Source organism: Cherax quadricarinatus, chromosome 91 (assembly GCF_038502225.1).
Source record: "Cherax quadricarinatus isolate ZL_2023a chromosome 91, ASM3850222v1, whole genome shotgun sequence".
Classification (NCBI taxonomy): domain Eukaryota; kingdom Metazoa; phylum Arthropoda; class Malacostraca; order Decapoda; family Parastacidae; genus Cherax; species Cherax quadricarinatus.
This window is the reverse complement of record NC_091382.1, coordinates 11,690,316-11,715,905: the sequence shown is the minus strand read 5'-3', so window position 1 is coordinate 11,715,905 and position 25,590 is coordinate 11,690,316. Positions and strand designations below refer to the sequence as shown.

General features: G+C 43.3%; 1 protein-coding gene across 1 annotated transcript in view; it reads left to right on the top strand.

Annotated features, from left to right (window-relative positions):
- LOC128704929 (uncharacterized) overlaps nt 1-25,590 on the top strand; it is a 193,604-nt gene that overhangs the window by 58,744 nt on the left and 109,270 nt on the right. The window lies entirely within an intron of this gene.

Sequence of the window (25,590 nt, the reverse complement as noted above, 5' to 3'; positions counted from 1 at the left end):
TCATGAAACAAGTAAGGAAAATAGATGGATGGGTTCATGGAACAAGTAAAATAGATGGATGGGTTCATGGAACAAGTAAAATAGATGGAGGGGTTCATGGAACAAGTAAAATAGATGGAGGGGTTCATGGAACAAGTAAGGAAAATAGATGGAGGGGTTCATGGAACAAGTAAAATAGATGGAGGGGTTCATGGAACAAGTAAAATAGATGGATGGGTTCATGGAACAAGTAAAATAGATGGAGGGGTTCATGGAACAAGTAAAATAGATGGAGGGGTTCATGGAACAAGTAAAATAGATGGATGGGTTCATGGAACAAGTAAAATAGATGGATGGGTTCATGAAACAAGTAAGGAAAATAGATGGAGGGGTTCATGGAACAAGTAAAATAGATGGATGGGTTCATGGAACAAGTAAAATAGATGGATGGGTTCATGGAACAAGTAAAATAGATGGATGGGTTCATGGAACAAGTAAGGAAAATAGATGGAGGGGTTCATGGAACAAGTAAAATAGATGGATGGGTTCATGGAACAAGTAAAATAGATGGAGGGGTTCATGGAACAAGTAAAATAGATGGAGGGGTTCATGGAACAAGTAAAATAGATGGAGGGGTTCATGGAACAAGTAAAATAGATGGAGGGGTTCATGGAACAAGTAAAATAGATGGAGGGGTTCATGGAACAAGTAAAATAGATGGAGGGGTTCATGGAACAAGTAAAATAGATGGAGGGGTTCATGGAACAAGTAAAATAGATGGAGGGGTTCATGGAACAAGTAAAATAGATGGAGGGGTTCATGGAACAAGTAAAATAGATGTATCATGTGGGAGTTCGATACGTGGATTAGGGTAGAAATACTCACGTAGGCTGTTATACGTATAATTACTGTTATGTGGAGAGTGCCCGCAGCCGTTACCTTGCCTCCTTGCTTCCACTCGTAACACTGCCTAGCCGGCTGGCCAGTACCCCGTAGTGGGTCTTTTGAATTAGTGTCAGCTCAGCACAATATGAAAGACCGTGACTCAAGACGGTTGGTCGTTGAGTCAACGGACAGGTTACTGGTAACTGGTTACTACTACTGAGACTGGTAACTGGTTACTACTACTGAGAGCTCGGCGACGCTAACGTATGTCGTCTCGACATACAACTAATACAAACTAGAGATGGCAGGTACACGGCTTGGGCTGATTCTATACAATGTCAAAGTACACAACATGAAACATTATAGATACATAAGTAGAACATTGGAATGAAAGCGTACGTAACTGAAACTGTAATGCAATACAAGGTATACTATAGTACAACTTAAAACTCAACAAATGAACAACGAACTCAACATTGAGATTACAAGTGATAAAAACAAAAATTTTGATCGATCGATCTGTATTCATGTGATCTACGGATTCTGAGGAAGGAATATATACAAAGAAAGAGTGTTTAACAGAAAGGCAGATTCGGTGCACGCAAATCTAGACTGTTAACTCTCAGAATGCGGAGAGAACATGAACACAAAAAAAAAAATTCTTGAATACAGTAAGTGGATACTGTAATTATTCATCTATACAGGTTATTTACATTTAACCCCAACTCTGCTAGGGTAAGATTGGCATATGCAGAATGGGTGTCATCTCTGGGAGGATCAAACTCTGTAGCATTAGCTAACTCATGCTGTATTTGAGGCAAATCTGAATTGGAAGTTACAAATGATACTTGAGGATTTCTCAATACCTGTCGTGTACGTAGGGAATAACGACATTCAGGTTGATCATCTGACTGAGTATCAGAGGAAGAGAGTACAGGATCAGGAGGATTGTCAGAGTCTGTCACATTAGTCTGGGTTGGAACATCATTATCATCACATACTAACTTCATATGATCCAAATGCGATTCTTTATACTGACCAGTACTAATCTCTCTAACCTTATACTTATTTCCAGTGATATGTTCAACTACTCGATAAGGACCAACAAACCTTTGATCAAGCTTTGGCATAGCAGACGTTTTGTTAAAATTAGTCAGCATAACTCTCGAACCTACTTTGATTTTGGATGGCTTTGATCGAGTGTTTGCGACTCTTGTAAATTCAGCTGTTGATTTATGAAGTGTTTCACGGATTCTTCTAAAAACACTTTGAGCTAAGCTGGTACGAGTTGCTACGAAATCATCAGGGTTGTAATTTGGTTTCGGATTAGAATATAACAACTCATAAGGCAAACGTTTATCTACACCATACAATGCATAATGTGGAGTGTCACCTATAGAAACATTGTAAGCAGAATTTATAGCACACTGCACATCAGGTATAACTTCATCCCAAGTTTCACTATTGGGATTGATAGTGGCTCTCAAGACATCAAGTACTTTCTTATTGGTTCGTTCCGCTAACCCATTGCTGGCAGGATGATGAGGAACAATGGTGGATTTAGTGATCTTGTACAAGGTACACAATTTTTCAAGAATTTCATTACAGAATTCACCTCCGTTATCTGTTACTAGGGACTTAGGGGTGGTATGCCTGCAGATAATGCGTTCTTTAAACGCTTTGGCTACTGTCTCGGCGGTCTTATCTGCAATAGGGACTAACTCGCAATATCTGGTGAAATGGTCTACCATAACACACAGATGTTTGTTACCTTGGAGGGAACATTGGAAATTAGTTAACAAATCTAGCGCAACTCTTTCCCAAGGTTCGCTAGTAGTTGGATACACTTGGATTGGATTAGGACCATTAGCATTGCCTTTATGTTGCATGCAGACACTACATTTCCTAACATACTCAGAAATATCAGTTGCCATACGAGGCCAAAAGTATTTCAATCTGGCTTGTTTTACTGAACGATCCATACCAGGGTGTGCAACACCTGGTACATCGTGAACTAGCTGTAAGGCTACATTCACTAGTGACTGTGGAATTACTAACTGGTATACTCTTCTGCTTGGAGTACCCAGCTCGGCTGTTCGATACAGTAATTCTTGGTTCATGAGAAAGTCACTAATAGGTGCTGGTGGCTTCACAGTCAGAATAAGATCTTCCTGGAGCAGGAATCGAATCACACCAGCCCACATGGGATCTGTTCGTTGAGCATTCTTTACATCTTCAGCACTAAATGGAGGGTCTGCAGTTACTATACTAACATGTCGCGATAAGGCATCTGCGACTACATTTGACTTGCCAGGTAAATGCTCAAAGGTGGGATTGAACTCTTGGATAGTCAAGGTCCATCTAGCTAACCTTCCAGTAGGTTGTTTGTTCTGGAATAAGGGTGTCAGTGGAGCATGATCTGTCAAGACATGAACAGAGTACTGATAAATAATGTCTCGGAAGTGCTTTAAAGACCATACTATTGCTAAAGCTTCTTGCTCAGTTACTGTATAATTACGTTCAGCCTTTGTAAGGACTCGGCTAGCAAATGCAACTGCGTTGTACTTGCCATCGGTCTTCTGAGCTAGTACGGCACCTATGCCAATTGAACTAGCATCAGTTGTCAGATAGAAAGGCTTAGAAAAATCTGGAAATTTCAAAATTGGAGCAGAAGTTAGCTTTTCTTTTAGAGTTTGGAATGCTCTTTCTTGACGGAAGGTCCAAACAAAAGGAGCATCTTTCTTAAGCAACTCAGTTAGAGGAGCAGCTATGGAAGAAAAATTGGCAATGAAAGCTCTATAAAAACCTGCTAAGCCCACAAAGGATCTTACGGCATCAGCAGTTTTGGGAGTTGGAAAATTTAGTACTGCAGTTACTTTACTTTGGTCAGTCGTAACCCCTCTAGGAGTGACTACGTGACCAAGAAACTTAATTTCTGATCTGAAGAATTGACATTTTGACAGTTTGATCTTTAAATTGGCTTCTTCAAGCTTACCAAGTACTACATCAAGTCTTTTCAAGTGTGTATCCACGTCTTTAGACATGACGATTACGTCATCTAAGTACACCATAAGTGCATTACCTATGAGACCTCTAAAGATATTAGTCATGAGCCTTGAGAACGTGATAGGGGAAGATCGTAATCCAAATGCCATTCGGAGGTAGTGATAATGACCTGTAGGAGTGGAGAATGCAGTTAGCTCTTGGCTGTCCTCGTGAAGAGGGACTTGCCAAAACCCTTGTAACAAATCTAGGGTTGAAAAGACTTTGTTATCTCCAATATTACGTAAAAGATCACCCAGTACAGGGAGTGGAAAGCGATCTGGACAAATGTTTCCTGACGCGGGTCTTAGTCAGATGATGACCCGCCTTTGGAGCTTTTGGTCATCTGACCGAGGCCTTCCGCTGGCTTACCGGTCCACCCCTTTAAAAATTATGGTCATTTATAACCAGTCTGTCTATTACTAATGATAGACACAACAAACACATCATAACAACACTAATAAGTGTAAATTCCGGGGAGGAAAAACTCCAGCAGTAGTGTACTAGGAGGAATGTTTACTAAATTTAACTTGAACAATCAGAGAATTGATTCTGACTAACTTAACAAGGAATTATGAGGTATACCATGGGATACAGTCATGAGGTATACCATGGGATACAGTCATGAGGTATACCCTGGGATACAGTCGTGAGATATACCCTGGGGAACAGCCATGAGATATACCCTGGGAAACAGCCATGAGATATACCCTGGGATACAATCATGAGATATACTCTGGGAAACAGTCATGAGATATACTCTGGGAAACAGTCATGAGATATACCCTGAGAAAGTCATGAGATATACCCTGAGAAACAGTCATGAGATATACTCTGAGAAACAGTCATGAGATATACTCTGAGAAACAGTCATGAGGTATACCCTGGGAAACAGTCATGAGGTATACCCTGGGAAACAGTCATGAGGTATACCCTGGGAAACAGTCATGAGGTATACCCTGGGAAACAGTCCTCACCAGAGCTTCGAACACCTGGATACAGAGGTATACAAGGTCTGTGTAGAATATATATATCACCGAGAAAGTCTACCTGGAGTCTATCTGAAGGTCGTTCCCAGAGTCAACGCTCCCGCGGCCCAGTTCTTCACCAGGTCTCGCTGTGGATCAGGGCCTGCTCAACCAGGTTATTTCTGCTGGCCACATGCAATCCAACGTACGAACCACAGCCCCGCTGATCAAGTACTGACTTTAGGTATCTGTCCAGCTCCCTCTTAAAGGTAGAAAGCGATCTAATGGTAATTTCCCTCATGCCTGGTAGGAGGCTGTTGAACAGTCTTGGGCCCCAGACACTTGTATTTTCTTTTGGTGTACTAATGGTGCCCTTGCTTTTCATTGAGGATATGTTGCACCGTCTGCCTAATCTTTTGCTTTCTTAGGGAGTGATTTGTGTGTGCAGAGTTGGGAAAATTTCCTCCAGGATTTTCCAGGCATAGATTATGATGTATCTTACTCTCCAGCATTCCAAGGAGTATAGGTTAAGAGACTACAAATGTTTCCAGTAATTAAGGTGCCTGACTGAGCTAATACGTGCAGTAGAGTTTCTCTATACATTCTCTAGATCTGTAGTTTCACCTGCCTTGAAAGGGGATGTTAGCGTATTCCAGCCTACGATCATCATTGGCATGGTATCCCGTGTTTTGAAAGTTCTCGTTATCCATCCTATCATTTTCCTCTCAAATGACACTGTTGTGATCCTTTATAATACTTTTTCGCTCTATGTGTTTTTAGTTTGTAGTTTACTCTGTTCTAGCTATTATTTCCTCACGTTTTCCATAATGGAGTAACTGAAATTTGCCCTCATTGAACATCATATTGTTTTCGTTGACCATTCGAAGACTTGATTTATCTGTTTGGAGAGATGCTGTGCCCTCAGTGGATGACAGTCGCATACAGCTTCTAGTATCATCTACAGAAAATGACACGGTTTACATCTCTGTCTGATAAGAGGATGAGGAACAGGATGGGGGCGAGTACTGTACCTTATGGAACAGAGGTTTTCACTATGGCAGCCTCCGACTTAACTGTTTGCCGTTACTCTTTGTTTCATTGGTTAGCAAGTTGAAGATCCATCTGCCCTTTCTTCAGTTATTCCCTTATCACGCATTTTGTGCGCTGTTATACCATTATCGCACTTGTCAAAGGCTTTTGCAAAATCTGTGTATATTACATGTGCATTTTGTTTGTCTTCCAGTGCATCCAAGATCATATCATAGTGGTCCAGTAGTTGTGAGAGGCAGGAGCGACCTGCTATAAATCCATGCTGCCCTGGGTTGTGCAGTTATGGGAATCTAAGTGGTTGGCGATTATGCTTCTTAGAATTGTTATAAAGATTTTTATGATGTGGGACGTTAGAACTATCGGTTGCTTTGCTGCCACCTTTATGGAGTTGTTGTATCTGTTGTTTTTAGTGACTGGGATGACACCCTTGTCAACGCTCCCTCTCCCTAGCATACTTGAGGCACGCCAGAGGGGTTTCTTGCAGTTCTTAATGAACACGGAGTTCCACGAGTCTGGGCCCGGGGCTGAGAACATGGGCATGTTGTCATTTTTTCAAAGTCCAGTGAAGTTATGCTATGAATGAGACTCGTAAAAAAATCATTCAAATTGTTGATCGTTAGTCTGATTAACGGTTCGCTGAACACAGTCATACTGAGACCTCAGTATCTCACGCGTTGTTTTTTTTTTTTTGTCATATGAGGGCCTTGTTTTTTGTTATGAGGGCCTTGTTTTTTGTTATGAGGGCCTTGTTTTTTGTTATGAGGGCCTTGTTTTTTATGAGGGCCTTGTTTTTTGTTATGAGGGCCTTGTTTTTTGTTATGAGGGCCTTGTTTTTTGTTATGAGGGCCTTGTTTTTTGTTATGAGGGCCTTGTTTTTTGTTATGAGGGCCTTGTTTTTTGTTATGAGGGCCTTGTTTTTTATGAGGGCCTTGTTTTTTATGAGGGCCTTGTTTTTTGTTTTGAGGGCCTTGTTTTTTATGAGGGCCTTGTTTTTTGTTTTGAGGGCCTTGTTTTTTGTTTTGAGGGCCTTGTTTTTTATGAGGGCCTTGTTTTTTGTTTTGAGGGCCTTGTTTTTTGTTTTGAGGGCCTTGTTTTTTGTTTTGAGGGCCTTGTTTTTTGTTATGAGGGCCTTGTTTTTTTGTTATGAGGGCCTTGTTTTTTGTTATGAGGGCCTTGTTTTTGTTATGAGGGCCTTGTTTTTTGTTATGAGGGCCTTGTTTTTTGTTATGAGGGCCTTGTTTTTTGTTATGAGGGCCTTGTTTTTTGTTATGAGGGCCTTGTTTTTTGTTATGAGGGCCTTGTTTTTTGTTATGAGGGCCTTGTTTTTTATGAGGGCCTTGTTTTTTGTTTTGAGGGCCTTGTTTTTTGTTTTGAGGGCCTTGTTTTTTGTTTTGAGGGCCTTGTTTTTTGTTTTGAGGGCCTTGTTTTTTGTTATGAGGGCCTTGTTTTTTGTTTTGAGGGCCTTGTTTTTTGTTATGAGGGCCTTGTTTTTTGTTATGAGGGCCTTGTTTTTTGTTATGAGGGCCTTGTTTTTTGTTATGAGGGCCTTGTTTTTTGTTATGAGGGCCTTGTTTTTTGTTATGAGGGCCTTGTTTTTTGTTATGAGGGCCTTGTTTTTTGTTATGAGGGCCTTGTTTTTTGTTATGAGGGCCTTGTTTTTTGTTATGAGGGCCTTGTTTTTTGTTATGAGGGCCTTGTTTTTTATGAGGGCCTTGTTTTTTGTTTTGAGGGCCTTGTTTTTTATGAGGGCCTTGTTTTTTGTTTTGAGGGCCTTGTTTTTTGTTTTGAGGGCCTTGTTTTTTGTTTTGAGGGCCTTGTTTTTTGTTATGAGGGCCTTGTTTTTTGTTTTGAGGGCCTTGTTTTTTGTTTTGAGGGCCTTGTTTTTTGTTATGAGGGCCTTGTTTTTTGTTATGAGGGCCTTGTTTTTTGTTATGAGGGCCTTGTTTTTTATGAGGGCCTTGTTTTTTGTTTTGAGGGCCTTGTTTTTTATGAGGGCCTTGTTTTTTATGAGGGCCTTGTTTTTTATGAGGGCCTTGTTTTTTATGAGGGCCTTGTTTTTTATGAGGGCCTTGTTTTTTGTTTTGAGGGCCTTGTTTTTTGTTATGAGGGCCTTGTTTTTTATGAGGGCCTTGTTTTTTGTTTTGAGGGCCTTGTTTTTTGTTATGAGGGCCTTGTTTTTTATGAGGGCCTTGTTTTTTATGAGGGCCTTGTTTTTTATGAGGGCCTTGTTTTTTGTTTGTGGACCTTGTTTTTTGTTTGTGGGCCTTGTTTTTTGTTATGAGGGCCTTGTTTTTTATGAGGCCCTTGCTTTTTGTTATGAGGGCCTTGCTTTTTGTTATGAGAGCCTTGTTTTTTGTTATGAGGGCCTTGCTTTTTGTTATGAGGCCCTTGCTTTTTGTTATGAGGCCCTTGCTTTTTGTTATGAGGGCCTTGCTTTTTGTTATGAGGGCCTTGCTTTTTGTTATGAGGGCCTTGCTTTTTGTTATGAGGGCCTTGTTTTTTGTTATGAGGCCCTTGCTTTTTGTTATGAGGGCCTTGCTTTTTGTTATGAGGGCCTTGCTTTTTGTTATGAGGGCCTTGTTTTTTGTTATGACCGCCTTGCTTTTTGTTATGAGGGCCTTGCTTTTTGTTATGAGGGCCTTGCTTTTTGTTATGAGGGCCTTGTTTTTTGTCATGAGAGTTTTTTGTCATACGAAGGTCTTGTTTTTTGTCATATGAAAATAAATATTTTAGATTTCTTTAATTTTCATAAATTACTTTTAGCTGGTCCTGTCTCTCCTGGATCCTGTATGACTTATTTAACTTAAGCTCAATATTTTCTACTTACTTAACTTAAGCTCAACATTTTCTACTTATTTAACTTAAGCTCAACATTTTCTACTTCCTTAACTTAAGCTCAACATTTTCTACTTCCTTAACTTAAGCTCAACATTTTCTACTTCCTTAACTTAAGCTCAACATTTTCTACTTCCTTAACTTAAGCTCAACATTTTCTACTCACTTAACTTAAGCTCAACATTTTCTACTTCCTTAGTACTTCCACATTTCAGATACTCTAGCTCCCTTGAGAAGCTCAGTGATTCTTCACCTTCACCTATATAGGAAGCGTCTCTCTCTTTCCAATTTACTTCTCTTCATTTTACCTAGGGAAAGATGCCTTCAGCTTCGGTTGCCAAAGAGACGATTCTTTCAAGATCAGTGGGAGGTGAGGTACACACCTTCGTTATAACAAGGGTTATACCCAGTGGGAGGGGATGATTCTGCGCCTTAATATAATCTCACCCAGGGTATCAAAGACTAAAGGACCACCAATACCTATCCTACATTATCCAGGAGGAATATAATTTGGACTAATATTTGTATAATCAGACTCAATTATTCTCATATATAATCGAGGGGCAGTACACTGTGTGCACCTGGTTATATTACAATTAGCTTGATCTTACTAGTAAGATGTACAGTATGTGTTCACCTGGTTATGTTAGAACTGGCTTGATCTTACCAGAAAGATGTACAGTAAGTACATTAACCTGCTGATCCATCTTCCGTTGCTTATAAGCATAAACGTGATGTAGATGAGCACTCCATCTCACGGCGTATTCATCACTGTTTCATCAGTGTTCTTATAAGGCACAGCTTCATTCTTCACTTCCAGCCACAAGAATATCTCAGAATTATTACTGAAAAATTAAAACTAGACACGAAGAACGTCAGTTTCTTGCACCGTTTTATTTTCATTCACGAAATGTACATGAATGGTGTACAATACCGACATAATTTGAAGACGGTAGAACTATATACAAAAGATGAGGTAATCAGTCCCTCAGCCTTGAAGTTGATGAAGAGAATCGTAGTCTTGAAGAGTCTGAAGGTAAGGTTTGTCAGGATACAAATGTTTCCTGACGCGGGTCTTGGGGTGACATGCCGCTGGAGCTTTTGGTCATCTGAGCGAGGCAAGGATAGCTGGCGCTTATATACTGGCGTCAGGTGGTGAGGGACGTGTAGCCAACGAAGACATTGTCACTCGAGGTATGCTCCAGGCATATACCTTTAAGGAAATGGAAGAGAAGATGTAAACTAGAAAGAGAAAGGCTCTCCCTATATAGACCAAAGCAAAGAATAACAGAGCGGCTAAAAGAGACTAATATATCAGTAATACGTAGGGAGTCGCTGGTCAGAGAAATAGCAATCATCGAACTAAAGCTAAAGGAATCTTACAGGAGTCAAGAAACGCTGGAAGAACTAAAAGCCATAAAAGAAATTGAAAGAAACCAAAATATTTCTTTTCTTATGCCAAATCAAAATCAAGAACAACAGCCAGTATTAGGCCCCTACTTAAACAAGATGGGTCCTACACAGATGACAGCAAGGAAATGAGTGAGCTACTCAAGTCTCAATATGACTCGGTCTTTGGCAAGCCGCTAACCAGACTGAGAGTCTGATATTATCCTGACGTCAAATGACTTCGAAAAGTCGATAAATGATATGCCCATGCACTTTGCCCCAGGGCCAGACTCATGGTACTCCATGTTCATCAAGAACTGCAAGAAGCCCCTATAATGTGCTTTTAACATCCTATGGAGAGTAAACATGGACACAGGGGTCGTCCCACAGTTACTAAAAACAACAGACATAGCCCCACTCCACAAAGGGGGCAGTAAAGCAATAGCAAATGACTACAGACCAATAGCACTAACGTATCATATAAAATATTTTGAAAGCGTCCTAAGAAGCAAGATCGCCACCAATCTAGATACCCATCAGTTACACAACCCAGGGCAACATGGGTTTAGAACAGGTCGCTCCTCCCTGTCCCAACTATTGGACCACTAAAACAAGGTCCTGGATGCTCTAGAATAGTGGTTCTTAACCTGGGTTTGATCGAACCCCAGGGGTTCGGTGAGTCAGTCTCAGGGGTTCGGGAGAGGGGACACACACACATACACACACACACACACACACACACACACACACACACACACGCACACGCACGCACGCAATCTGTGTGTACTCACCTAATTGTGGTTGCAGGGGTCGAGACGCAGCTCCTGCCCCCGCCTCTTCACTGATAGCTACTAGGTCCTCTCTCTCCCTGCTCCATGAGCTTTATCATGCCTCATCTTAAAGCTATGTATGGTTCCTGCCTCCACTACCTCACTTGCTAGGATATTCCACTTCCTGACTACTCTATGACTGAAGAAATACTTCCTAACATCCCTTTGACTCATCTGAGTCTTCAGCTTCCAATTCTTCCTTTCTTCGTAGGACATTCCCTGTAGCTCTAGAACTAGCCTTGTTGCAAACCTTTGCACTTTCTCTAATTTCTTGACGTGCTTGACTAGGTGTGGGTTTCAAACTGGTGCTGCATACTCAAGTACGGGCCTGACGTACACCGTGTACAGTGTCTTGAATGATTCCTTACTGAGGTATCAGAACGCAATTCTCAGGTTTGACAGGCGCCCATGTGCTGCAGCAGTTATCTGGTTGTGTGCTTCCGGAGACGTGCTCGGTGTTATACTCACCCCAAGAGCTTTCTCCTTGAGCGAGGTTTGCAGTCTTTGGCCACCTAGCCTATACTCTGCGGTCTTTGCCCTTCCCCGATCTTCATGACTTCGCATTTGACGAGGTTAAATTCGAGTACTCAGTTGCTGGACCAGGTGTCCAGCCTGTCCAGATCACTTTGTAGTCCTGTCTGATCCTCATCTGATTTGATTCTTCTCATTAACTTCACTTCTTGCAGTCCAAGAAAATGCAGTATCTGTGTGGGTGTGTGTCCATTCCGTTCACCCCGGAGAGTCATATCCAGCATGGGTGAGACAGCCGTTCACGTTCATTGTTGAGACAGCAGATGTCAATGATGAATACCTTGACGAAATCATTGAACATTAGCAGAGCCAGGTTCAACAGCAACTCTTCAGAACAGCAACACACCCAACGTTTTGGTGCCGCCAAATCGTATCTTAGCCTCTTATTGTTAAGAAAGCCCTTGAGATACGCACGCCGTGTCTTACAACGTATCTTTGCGAGCAATCTTTTTCCAGGATGGTAGACATCAAAACGAAGACAAGGAACAGACTTTGTTGTGAAAATGATATGAGAGTGACACTTGCCAAGGTGAAGCCGCGCGCGTTTCTGATCTTGTCTCCGAAAGGCAACAACAAATGTCACATTGATTTGCAGTTTTGATTAAAATAATATTTTGAACAAATCATATTTCATTTTTCCAATTACGAAGAGTTTAGTGAATGCACGGATGAAACTTGCATGGTTCAGTACCTCCAGGTAAGGTAAACTCCAACAAGGTTAAGACCCGAATGAACATTAAAATGGTATAAAATACCGACAGATTGTTAGGTAAGACACATATGCAACAGTTAGGTATCTTTATTTCGAAACGTTTCGCCTACACAGTTGCATATGTGTCTTACCTAACAATCTGTCGGTATTTTATACCATTTTAATGTTCATTCTGTCAGACACTGCAACACAAGGGTATCTTGGTACAGACCATCAACTTCGACAATCTCTACTAGTGAGAACGGCTGGGTTTGAGAGGGACGTGCCCTCCCAACGCAACCTACGTCTCACCTCCTGGCACTATAAAAGGCTCCATCCTGTCACTTCAACTTCATATTGTTTCAGACAACGGAACAATGCTCTTCTCCAGACTGAGGGACTGACCACCTCAAAACTTTAAGGGTGATGGACTGATTACATCGTCTTCAAGTATCTTCTGCTTCTATCAACTTTTCTGTACTCGACTGAAGAAGCCTACTGTGTAGGCGAAACGTTTCGAAATAAAGATACCTAACTGTTGCATATGTGTCTTACCTAACAAGGTTAAGACCCACTGCTCTAGAAGATAAACAAAATATAGATGTAGTGCACACAGACTTTGCAAAAGTTTTTGACAAATGTGACCATGGTGTAATAGCACTCAAAATGTGTGATAAAGGAATAACAGGAAAAGATGGTAGATGGATCTATAATTTCCTAACAAATAGAACACAGATTAGTAGTCAACAGAGTAAAGTCTGAGACGGCTACGGTGAAAAGCTCTGTTCCACAAGGCACAGTACTCGCTCCCATCTTGTTCCTCATCCTGTCTGACATAGACAAGGATGTCAGCCACAGCACCGTGTCTTCCTTTGCAGATGACACCCGAATTTGCATGACAGTGTCTTCCATTGCAGACACTGCAAGGCTCCAGGCGGACATCAACCAAATCTTTAAATGGGCGGCAGAAAACAATATGAAGTTCAATGATGAGAAATTTCAATTACTCCGATATGAAAAACGTGAAGAAATTAAAACTGTATCAGAGTATAAAACAAATTCCAACCACATAATATAATGGAAAAACTAATGTAAAAGACCTGGGAGTGATAATGTCAGAGGATCTCACCTTCAAAGACCACAACATAGTATCAATCGCATCTGCTAGAAAAATGACAGGATGGATAATGAGAACCTTCAAAACTAGGGATGTCAAGCCCATGATGACACTCTTCAGGTCGCTTGTTCTATCTAGTCTGGAATATTGCTGCACACTAACAGCACCTTTCAAGGCAGGTGAAGTTGCTGACCTAGAAAATGTACAGAGAACCTTCACGGCGCGCATAACGGAGATAAAACACCTCAATTACTGGGAGCGCTTGAGGTTCCTGAACCTGTATTCCCTGGAACGCAGGCGGGAGAGATACATGATTATATACACCTGGAAAATCCTAGAGGGATTAGTACCGAACATGGACACGGAAATCACTCACTATGAAAGCAAAAGACTTGGCAGATGATGCAACATCCCCCCAATGAAAAGCAGGGGTGTCACTAGCACGATAAGAAACAACACAATAAGTGTCAGGGGCCCAAAACTGTTCAACTGCCTCCCAGCATACATAAAGGAGATTACCAGTAGACCCCTGGCAGTCTTCAAGAAGGCACTGGACAGGCACCTAAAGTCAGTACCTGACCAGACAGGCTGTGGTTCGTACGTCGGGTTGCGTGCAGCCAACAGTAACAGCCTGGTTGATCAGACCCTGATCCACCTGGTCACAGACCTGGCCGCGGGGGCATTGTCCCCCGAAATCCTCTCCAGGTATACTCCAGGTATACTGGTAGGTGAGATTCCCCAGTGGAAGTAGGTCATACCTGAGTTAGTAGTAGTAAAGGTTGTGGATATATTCTGTGAACCAAGATTCCATAATGTTGCAGTGTCTGACAAGTTGTACGTGAATGGTACACAATACCAACAAGACTACAGTGCTTTTCACCAGTTCCCCTCTTTAAGGGGGCTACTTGTCCTGGTAAAGAGGCTCTTGGTCTGAGGAAATGGACCTTTTGGTCTTCTTCCTCAGACCGAACCTAATTACCACCCATCCCCCCTTCCCTATCCCATCCTCCCCATCCCCCCTTTCTCTTTTCTCCCCTCCCCATCCCTCCCCTATCCCATTCCTGTTTTCAGTCTTTGTGGTTCTCCCCTCAGGCATTCTAGTTCGTAGGTAGGGGAAAGGGTACTGTGGTCCATCCCATTCCATTGAGGTCCTTGGTGGTGGTGTAGTTTGCTGTGGAATCTGGATCACCTAGGGATGTCCCAGTCCCTCTGCGATCTTCCGGGAACGGCTCTGGGTGTCTTTCGGGTGATGGGTGTATCTCTGGAGGCTGCCTTTTATGATCCGAGAGGTGGTGGCCAAAGGAGGTATGCTTTGTGGTGGATGTCCGGCCGCCACCCTCTCTCTTGTCCATCGAGGTGGCTTGGTAGATGTGAGGTTGCTATGCTGGATTGCTGGTTTACTGGCATGAAGAGTAGGGTATGGTATTAGTTCCATGCTGCATCTGCACTACTGGTTGTGCTGGGGTCCTCTTGGGTGTGGTGTGGAGGGGGATTTACAGCCCTTTCATTCCTCCTAGGAGCTATCCATGTTTCCCCCCCCCCTTTTTTTTCTTTTTTTCCTTCATTTTTTTTAAAGTGATATAACCATGGAGTTCCAAATCCATGAAAATACTTCTCCTGGGCCCCTTTCTGCAATCACACCCCGTTCTGACCCTGTCTCATTATTTGATCATTCTTCAAACCATTCTAATGCCCCTGTACCTTCTGATGGTGCCGTTTCATCACCAACTCCAGGTACCCAGGTAACCAGGTTCTCTCTACAGTGCGACGAATCTAGGATCAAGTCGAATCAACTCCAGTCCCACACCTAAATTACCCAGACCATTAACTGATGACTCTACTACCATTACTTCTCATTCTGCCCAGAAAAGATCGGCACAACACTCACTTCCCTTACTACGTTTCAGAGTCCACAATGGACTAAGTTTTTTTTACTCTGCATAATCTGTAAATACCTTGTCATGATTGTGACCAGATCTACCTGGAGTTCATTACCTTTGTTCCTTGTTCAGCTATCAAAACTTTGGGGCCCAGTCCCTGGACCCATTATGTACCTCTGTAATCTTTTGACTACCGCCCACAGGATGGGTATGGGGTACGCAATAAACATTAAACTAACATCCAACATCTCCTACTGACTATCTTTCAGATCATAGTATCAGCAAGGTGCTCCTATGCCATGTTGGTCAAAATATTTCATTTTATGCTCTCAAGAGCGGTGCATGCATCATGGTACAAAATGCTAGCCAAGCCTATCTTTCTCTCATTCCCGCCATAGATGTTATTCCTGTAACAATTCAAAAACACCTTTCTCTCCATTGTTTAATATAATTTCCAGATATGTGGTGACGACATTCTGGAACAGCTTGAGCTCCAAGACCTCCCAGTTCTCAAAGTAGACATGTATGTACTACCTGCCCACGGGCGGAGACGCTACCCCTGCAATGTAGCTCAACTTTTGGCTGCCGTGAGCTTCCGTCCTCAGTTTGTATTGCGGCACACCATCTCCAAGTCCGAGAGTTGATCCCTACACCACAACAGTGCATAAATTGCTGGCACTTTGGCTACCCAGCAAAATATTGCTGGATGCAGGTCCATGACAGAATGCCCAGTCTGTGGTGCTTACAACCATACAGTTACATCCTGCAGCCTGAATCCCTGTTGCCTTAATTGTAATGAGGCTCACACAGCTTATTCTCGCCTTTGCTAAGTTTACTTAAAAGAATGGGAAGTTCATTGCTTCAAAGAGAAAGACGTTGTCACATTTGCCATGGCAGTCTCTCATCTCTGCCTCCAAGGAAGACTTCCACGACTTTCATATTTTAGAGTTACTAAGAGACCTCCAACCTCAGTAGTACCTACTTCCTCGGTCTCTCGTGTCACAACTCCCCCAGTCACCTCTAACTCTTTTGCGGTCCTCGCCTCCGAGGTCCCTACCTCAACACCTAATACTGTCCTTGAATCTTTATCTCGCTCACATGTCTACAAGACCTCACACAACTACACCTTCCCCTCGCCTCTCTACTTCTCCGAAGTCTAAACCATCCCCAAAGTTCAAATCTCCTTTTACCCCTTCTTCACATATCCTTTCCAGACATTTTTCCTTTCCAGTCTCTGTACATAGTTCTTTACCTCTTACTAGTTCTGTTACGAATGTAAAGGTTCATCCTTCCCCTCGTACAGTCCCCTCCTCTCCTGTTCCCTCCCAAGTCTCTTCCTCTCTTGTCCCCTCATAAGTTTGTTTTTCGCCTGTTCCCTCTCAAGTTAACTCTACCCTCTCATCCTCCCTGTGGCATGCAAAGAGTACGTAACCTTTATTCGGCGCATGTACACATCCTCATTTACAGGCTCTCCCCCCCAACCAGCGAACCAGGTTGCTAAGAGTTGATGATGGGGCCCCGTCGTTCAACTAGTGACCAGGTTCTAGCCAATAAGATGGTTTTGGCAATCGCAGAGATTATGTGGGTACCACTCTCCTGTCTGCCCTTGTCATTCCCATTCTAGAGCTGGTTGAAGCACGGTCTGCTATCTTGTGGCTTCTATTTCTGCCTTGCTTACCGTGGAGTGCACTATACTTATCACTGTACATAGTGTACATATTGCTGTTCTAAATTGGTGAAGGATAATATAAGTCTAAACTTTTTCTGCTGTGTTTATTTTGCTCCCATTACACCCGGGTTAACAGGCCATTTGGAATCCTGGGTTGTAATAGTCCCCCTTTGACTTGTACAACCAGAGCTTTGATAAGATGGGGAAGGAAGAAGGATGGGTAAAGATGGAAACATGGGAAAAAGGTGGGATTGTGGAGGAGAGGTGGGGTAATGAAGGTAAGTGGCCCCAACCACTTTGGTGCAATATGGACAGGTGTGGTGCAGACGTAGATGTAGAAGTATGAAGGTCGCTGGTACATGGCTCCCAGGAAGGGGAGTGGCGTAAGGGCATGCCAGCATTGAGCATAGAGCCAGGCCATCTGACAGGGCTCTGGCAGTCATGAGTACGTCAAGAAACATGATCTCGAGCATCGAATATGCATTGGGGATCTTCACTACACTATCAGTCTTGGCCCATTCGTTCTGGTCTTCAATTGACGACTTGAGTTCCTCGGTTGACATGACGATGATGAGCTTATCTAGGCGTTTCAGGAACACAGACCTTTTAGCTCTCGTGTAAGGAGAGGTTGAGATGATAAAGCCACGGTCGTCGAGGGTCTTCATTACAAGTGGTGTAAGCACTTTGTCAGCCTCCGAATCATCAGTAAAGGTGACGAGGAGAGCTTCAGTGATGCAATGCCCGAGAATTTGTCCTGCAGACACCTTTTCAGGGCAGACACAAGTTCAAGCGTCGAGGCATCGTTGATGACAGCATTCTCGGGTTTGATCTTCTCACGATGTGACATCGCGGAAGAGAATAGTCTCGTGGAGGCAGGTAAAGGTTCCCATCCCCAACAGGGATCATAGGGAGACTGTATGATAAGATCAGGAGCGTCTGTGACCATACAGGACAAAGTCTACAGTGCGAATCCTGTGTATTGTGTATAAGTTTTTTGGTAATTTCCATCACCTCTGATCTTTACTCACCCTGCTCCTTCTACCTCTGATGTCGTACTACATGCAGCTTCCTTGTCCTCTGAAACACTCGAAGCTATCTCCGAGTATACTGAGGAGACTAAACCATTGATGGACACTGATCCACCTCCTCCTCCTCACTCGTCTAAACCAGCTGCACAACTCTTTTCTTTGCAGCATTCCAGTCCTTCGCTGCTTACTCATTTAACACTACTTTCACACGTAGACTTTAATACCCCTTCTAGTCCGTAGGCACCTACTGCTTCATATTACCGGTATACTTCTCGCAAATCATGACTTATTTACAGTGGAATATACAGGCCTTGGGGGTAATGGCAGCGAGCTTCAGGTGTTGCTGTCCCAGACTTTGTCCTGTTTGTGTCTGTGTACAAGAACCTAAGTTATGCTCTGCTGTTATTCATCCCGTCTCGGGTTATGTTTTATTACATTCATGGGATCTTTATCCCTATGAAACTTTTAATGAAAATGCACTTCTTGTTCGCACCAGTATACCATCTTATCTTCATTCATCCTTCGCTGCATTACACAGCGCCCGCATCTACTAAAACAAGTGGTATACAGTATGTTCTTTATATCTCTCTCCTCAAGCATTATCTATCCGAGATGTGCTTAATGCTTCTTCCTTACTGTGACCTATTATGTTATTACGTGATTTTAATGCTCATAATTTTCTCTAGGGAAAGGGGCTCACTGTGACTCTCGTCGCAATCATTTAGAGGCTCTTCTCACTTCTCTTCCTCTCTATATTTTAAACACTGTTACTCCCACCCATTTTGACCCTTGCATTCGATCTTTCTCTTGCATTGATCTCTGTTTGCTCCTCGTCAACTGCACTTGACTTTACTTGGTCTGTGCTCCCAGATTTACATGACAGCGATCATTTTCCCATCCTGCTTAATTCCTATTCATATTCTCACCTTCCTCGAAGGCCACATTGGCAATTTCAACGAGCGAATTGAGATCTGTACTCTCGCCAAATTGCTTTTAGTGAGGACCTTTCTTCGTTCACTACTGATGAACTGTTACACTTATTTTCAACCTCAGTTTTAACTGCAGCTTCACATTCTATACCTCAAACCTCGAGCAAGTATTCTTGGAAATGTGGTCCTTGGTGGTCTCCTGCTTGTGCTCGTGCACAAGCAGGAGACTGCGTGGGGCTGATATTGTTACAATAGGACCACAGAGCATCTCCTTGATTTTAAATGGACGAGAGCAGTCGCCTGACGTATCATCCATGAAGCTAAACACGCTTACTGCCAAAATTACGTTTCTACCGTTACTTCCTCAATGAGTGCAATTTGGAAAAAAGTGTAGAAACTGAGTAGCAAGTTCCCTCCAGACCCGGCTCCCAATCTCCAGGTTGCCGGTGTCAGTATTGCAGACCCTCCTGAAGTTGCCATGGAAATCGGAAATCATCTTGTCCGTATCTCTAAAGGGTTCCATCTATGTCCCTCGTTTCTTTCCTCCAAGCCTGCCAGTGTTACTGCCCTTCGACTTTTCTAGCAGAGAAGAGCCTTGTAATGTGCCTTTTACACTTCTAAAACAAGAGTCCATACTTTCCGCTTGTCGATCAGCAGCAGCTGAGCCTGATGGCATTCATATTTATATATTCCAGCATTTGCATCTGTCAGCCCTTGCTGTCCTCTTACGTCTTTTTAGTCTTATTTGGTCACAAGGAGTTCTTTCCCAGCTGTGGAAATCTGCCATCGTTCTACCTTTTCGTAAACCAGGTACTTCAGGATGTGAGGCCTCCCACTATCATCCCAGTGCTCTTACCACTGCAGTTTGAAAGGTGATAGAACGTTTGGTAAATAGATGTTTGATGTGGTATTTAGAGACACAATAGTCTCTCCCCTCGTCAATATGGCTTTCATAAGGGCCGCTCTACTATTGACCCCTTGCTATGCTTAGATCCCTATGCTCGTAATGCCTTTGCTAGGAACCACTCCATTATAGCAGTCATTTTTTGATCTTGAAAAGGCATATGACACTACTTGAAGGTATAACAACTTACCGCAAGCTCACTCCTTAGGCCTCCGAGGCAGTCTGCCATTTTTTTTTTTTTTTTGCAAATTTCTTATCTTAGAGACATTTCCTTGCTCGGGTTAATAATTTGCTTTCCCTGGACTTTGTCCAAGCTGCAGGTGTCCCTCAGGGATGTGTCCTTAGCACCACTCTTTTCTACTTGCTGTAAATGATCTGGCCTCTATTCTCTAATCTAATATTTGGTCATCACTTTATGATGATGACTTTGCTATAGCTTGTGCAGGCGCTGACTGTCGCCTAATAGCAGCCTCGCTCCAGAACGCTGTCACCAGTGTTTCCCACTTCGCCACTACTCATAGATTAAATTTTCTAGTGCTAAAACACACTAAATTACTTTCACCAGATGTTCAATCGTTCCTGATACTTCATTGTACCTGTATGGCTCACGAATCCCTGAATGTGATATGGTCAGAATTCTCGGTCTTCTGTTTGATCGCTGGTTGTCTTGGAAACCTCACATTACCTCCCTGAAAGCAACTTGCCATAGCCGGCTGAACCTCCTTAAAACCCTCACTCATCTTTCATGGGGGGACTGACCATCGAACTCTCCTTCGACTGCATTCAGCGTTAATTTTATCGAAACTAGATTATGGTGACAAGATATATACTGCGGCTTTTCACTCCTCACCTGTTGAGACTTGAGAGCCTTTATGCAGAAGCAAATGTCGCATCCTTGAATGATCGTCGCGATGTTAATTGCCTCTGTTATTTTGTCCGCTTTCATGACCTTCACGATCCTTCTACATACTGGAGAGAAATGGACGTTAGCAGAGGTCCATCATTTGTTCCCCCGCCCCTGTTTACTCCGTCCCTTTTCTCTTCGTCTTCAGTCGCTCTTTTCATCTCTTCAGTTGCCACCTTTATATGTTCATCTATCTTCTAACTTTTAACTTACTCCTTGGCAAGTTCCAACGGTTAGTGTCTGTTCTTCCCCACTGCCATGTGCGAAAGCCCAAATCCTTAGTTCCTTCTTGCTCTTTTTTAATCACTTACGATCTCATTCTCATGCCTTTGCAGTGTACACTGGTGTTGTTGGGTTTGCAGCAGTGTTTCCTGACAGTGTTGTACGAGGTCATTTATTAGACTCAGTTGGGATTTTTACAGCTGAATTGTATGCCATTCTCATTGCAGTTATCTGTATTGCATCCATACTTACTTCAATGTTTGTAATCATCTCAGACTCCTTTAGTGCTTTGCAAGCTATTAAAAAAATTGATTCACCTCATTCCCTAGTTCTTCGTATACACCTTTGGTTGTGCCGCATTACTAGCAAATACAAAGAAATTGTTTTCTGTTGGATCCCTGTTGTTGTTCAGGGCAATGAGCAGGCAGACTCTGCTGCGCGGTCTGCAGTACATAACCTACCAGTTTCATATAGAGGTATTCCATTCTCTGGCTATTTTACTGTAATCTCTGCTCACCTCACAACCATTGGCACCAACGTTGGTCTGATATGACACACAACAGATTACATTCTATCAAACCAAGTTTGGGTTTCTAGCCTTCTTGTCATCAATACCGAGGTTGGGAGACAACTCTCTTGTCTTCATATCGGACCCCCTGTCTAACTCATGGATATCTCATAGAGAGGCGTCCTGTTCCACTTCGTGAAAATTGTCTAGTTCTTGTTTCAATTTCTCATGTTGTATTGGACTGTCCAGTCTGTCAACGAGCACACAGAATTTTCCTTCGACGTCGTCACCGCTCTAACACACTTTATTTTCCTTCCTCGCTGACGAGGAGGACTTCCTCTTTGACTTTTTGACACCAACTGATTTGTTACACAAGCTTTGATAATCCTTCCTTTAGCAATCCTCACAGTGGAGGCGTCGCTAGGGTTGGTGTCACCCGGGGCGGCATCTGTAGTGTCACCCCCATGAAATCCAAGGGTGGGGGGGATGGGGGATAGTAAACTCCAGCTACATCACTGCTGCATGACCAGTTACATCACTGCTGCATGACCAGCTACATCACTGCTGCATGACCAGTTACATCACTGCTGCATGACCAGCTACATCACTGCTGCATGACCAGTTACATCACTGCTGCATGACCAGTGACATCACTGCTGCATGACCAGTTAAATCACTGCTGCATGACCAGTTAAATCACTGCTGCATGACCAGTTACATCACTGCTGCATGACCAGTGACATCACTGCTGCATGACCAGTTACATCGCTGCTGCATGACCAGTTACATCGCTGCTGCATGACCAGTTACATCACTGCTGCATGACCAGTGACATCACTGCTGCATGATCAGTTACATCACTGCTTCATGATCAGTTACATCACTGCTGCATGACCAGTTACATCACTGCTGCATGACCAGTTACATCACTGCTGCATGACCATTGACATCACTGCTGCTTGACCAGTGACATCACTGCTGCATGACCAGTGACATCACTGCTGCATGACCAGTGACATCACTGCTGCATGACCAGTGACATCACTGCTGCATGACCAGTGACATCACTGTTGCATGATCAGTTACATCACTGCTGCATGACCAGTTACATCACTGCTGCATGACCAGTTACATCACTGCTGCATGACCAGCTACATCTCTGCTGCATGACCAGTTAATCACTGCTGCATGACCAGTGACATCACTGCTGCATGACCAGTGACATCACTGCTGCATGACCAGTGACATCACTGCTGCATGACCAGTGACATCACTGCTGCATGACCAGTGACATCACTGCTGCATGACCAGTGACATCACTGCTGCATGACCAGTGACATCACTGCTGCATGACCAGTGACATCACTGCTGCATGACCAGTGACATTACTGCTGCATGACCAGTGACATCACTGCTGCATGACCAGTGACATCACTGCTGCATGACCAGTGACATCACTGCTGCATGAACAGTGACATCACTGCTGCATGAACAGTGACATCACTGCTGCATGACCAGTGACATCACTGCTGCATGACCAGTGACATCACTGCTGCATGACCAGTGAGATCACTGATGCATGACCAGTGACATCACTGATGCATGACCAGTGACATCACTGATGCATGACCAGTGACATCACTGATGCATGACCAGTGACATCACTGATGCATGACCAGTGACATCACTGATGCATGACCAGTGACATCACTGCTGCATGACCAGTTACATCACTGCTGCATGACCAGTTACATCACTGCTGCATGACCAGTTACATCACTGCTGCATGACCAGTGACATCACTGCTGCATGACCAGTGACATCACTGCTGCATGACCAGTTACATCACTGATGCATGACCAGTGACATCACTGATGCATGACCAGTGACATCACTGATGCATGACCAGTGACATCACTGATGCATGACCAGTGACATCACTGCTGCATGACCAGTTACATCACTGCTGCATGACCAGTTACATCATTGCTGCATGACCAGTTACATCACTGCTGCATGACCAGTTACATCACTGCTGCATGACCAGTGACATCACTGCTGCATGACTAGTGACATCACTGCTGCATGACCAGTGACATCACTGCTGCATGACCAGTGACATCACTGCTGCATGACCAGTGACATCACTGCTGCATGACCAGTGACATCACTGCTGCATGACCAGTGACATCACTGCTGCATGACCAGTGACATCACTGCTGCATGACCAGTGACATCACTGCTGCATGACCAGTTACATCACTGATGCATGACCAGTGACATCACTGATGCATGACCAGTGACATCACTGCTGCATGACCAGTTACATCACTGCTGCATGACCAGTTACATCACTGCTGCATGACCAGTTACATCACTGCTGCATGACCAGTGACATCACTGCTGCATGACCAGTGACATCACTGATGCATGACCAGTGACATCACTGATGCATGACCAGTTACATCACTGCTGCATGATCAGTTACATCACTGCTGCATGACCAGTTACATCACTGCTGCATGACCAGTGACATCACTGCTGCATGACCAGTTACATCACTGCTGCATGACCAGTTACATCACTGCTGCTTGACCAGCGACATCACTGCTGCATGACCAGTGACATCACTGCTGCATGACCAGTGACATCACTGCTGCATGACCAGTGACATCACTGCTGCATGACCAGTTACATCACTGCTGCATGACCAGTTAATCACTGCTGCATGACCAGTTACATCACTGCTGCATGACCAGTTAATCACTGCTGCATGACCAGTTACATCACTGCTGCATGACCAGTTATATCACTGCTGCATGACCAGTTACATCACTGCTGCATGACCAGTGACATCACTGCTGCATGACCAGTGACATCACTGCTGCATGACCAGTGACATCACTGCTGCATGACCAGTGACTAATGTTTAACAATGAGAACGTTTAAAGGTCATAAACCTAACTTTATTAATAATAAAATAATGGTAGTAATACTAAGGAAACATTAACATAAATACCACTCTGAGTACACCAACAGATCCTACATTAATTCATCTTCAACAACGAAAAAAAAAACTTGAAAAATAAAGAAAAACACTAGTTTCAATTTAACCTTGAGTACAGGTAACATTTTAAAGAATCTGATCTTACATTTCCTTGCCTTCAATCCTGCAAAATCATCTATCACATCATCAGAATCAATGATTTTCCCTATATAGGCCTATTTGTACTCTGTAATCTGCAATAGGCTATATAGAAATGAAGGATTTTTCTCTTATGTTGCTTTGTAGATGAATGGTTCAGAGAACCGACATGTTGATAAATTAGACACATGTGCAATTCTTGGGTATCTTTATTGAGGAAACGTTTCGCCACACAGTGGCTTCATCAGTCCATACATAGGAGAAACTTGAAGAACAGGAGGAGAATGAGGTAATCAGTCCCTCAACCTTGAGTCGATGTGTTCAGTCCATCAATCTTGATGGACTGATTGAGGGACTTAACACATCGACTCAAGGTTGAGGGACTGATTACCTCATTCTCTTCCTGTTCTTCAAGTTTCTCCTATGTATGGACTGATGAAACCACTGTGTGGCGAAACGTTTCCTCAATAAAGATACCCAAGAATTGCACATGTGTCTAATTTCTCTTATGTTCCTGCAACATGGTTTTGGTCATTAGTGTTACCTTCTTTAGAGGCTCTATGGTGCCACCCCCTAAATGGTGTCACCAGGGGCGGCCCGCCGCCCGCCCCCCCCCCCCCCCCGCCTTACGACGCCCCTGACTCACAGCTCCTCCTAACTTTACCTTTGTTGTCCTCTCCATCCTTATCCTTTCATCCTGCATCAGTTTCTGCCCTGCAGTGCTGTATGACCCTAGTAGGTTTAGCGCTTCTTTTTTTATTATAATAATTCACCAGCTCCAAGACTGAGGGACTGATTATCTCATCTTTTGTACATAGTTCTACTGTCTTCAAATTATGCCATTGAATTTGTATTGATAAAACCACTGGTTGGCGAAACGTCTACAATAAAGATACCCAAGTGTTGCACAAGGGTTTCGATCATCAACTTGTCGGTTTTCTGAACCATTTATATTCAACCACATTAACCCGACTGATTCTGAGTAACACAAGACTGAAGGATGATAAGACACATGTGCAACAGTTAGGTAACTTTGTTATGAAGCCTACACAGTAGGTTTCTTCAGTCGAGTACAGAGGAGTTC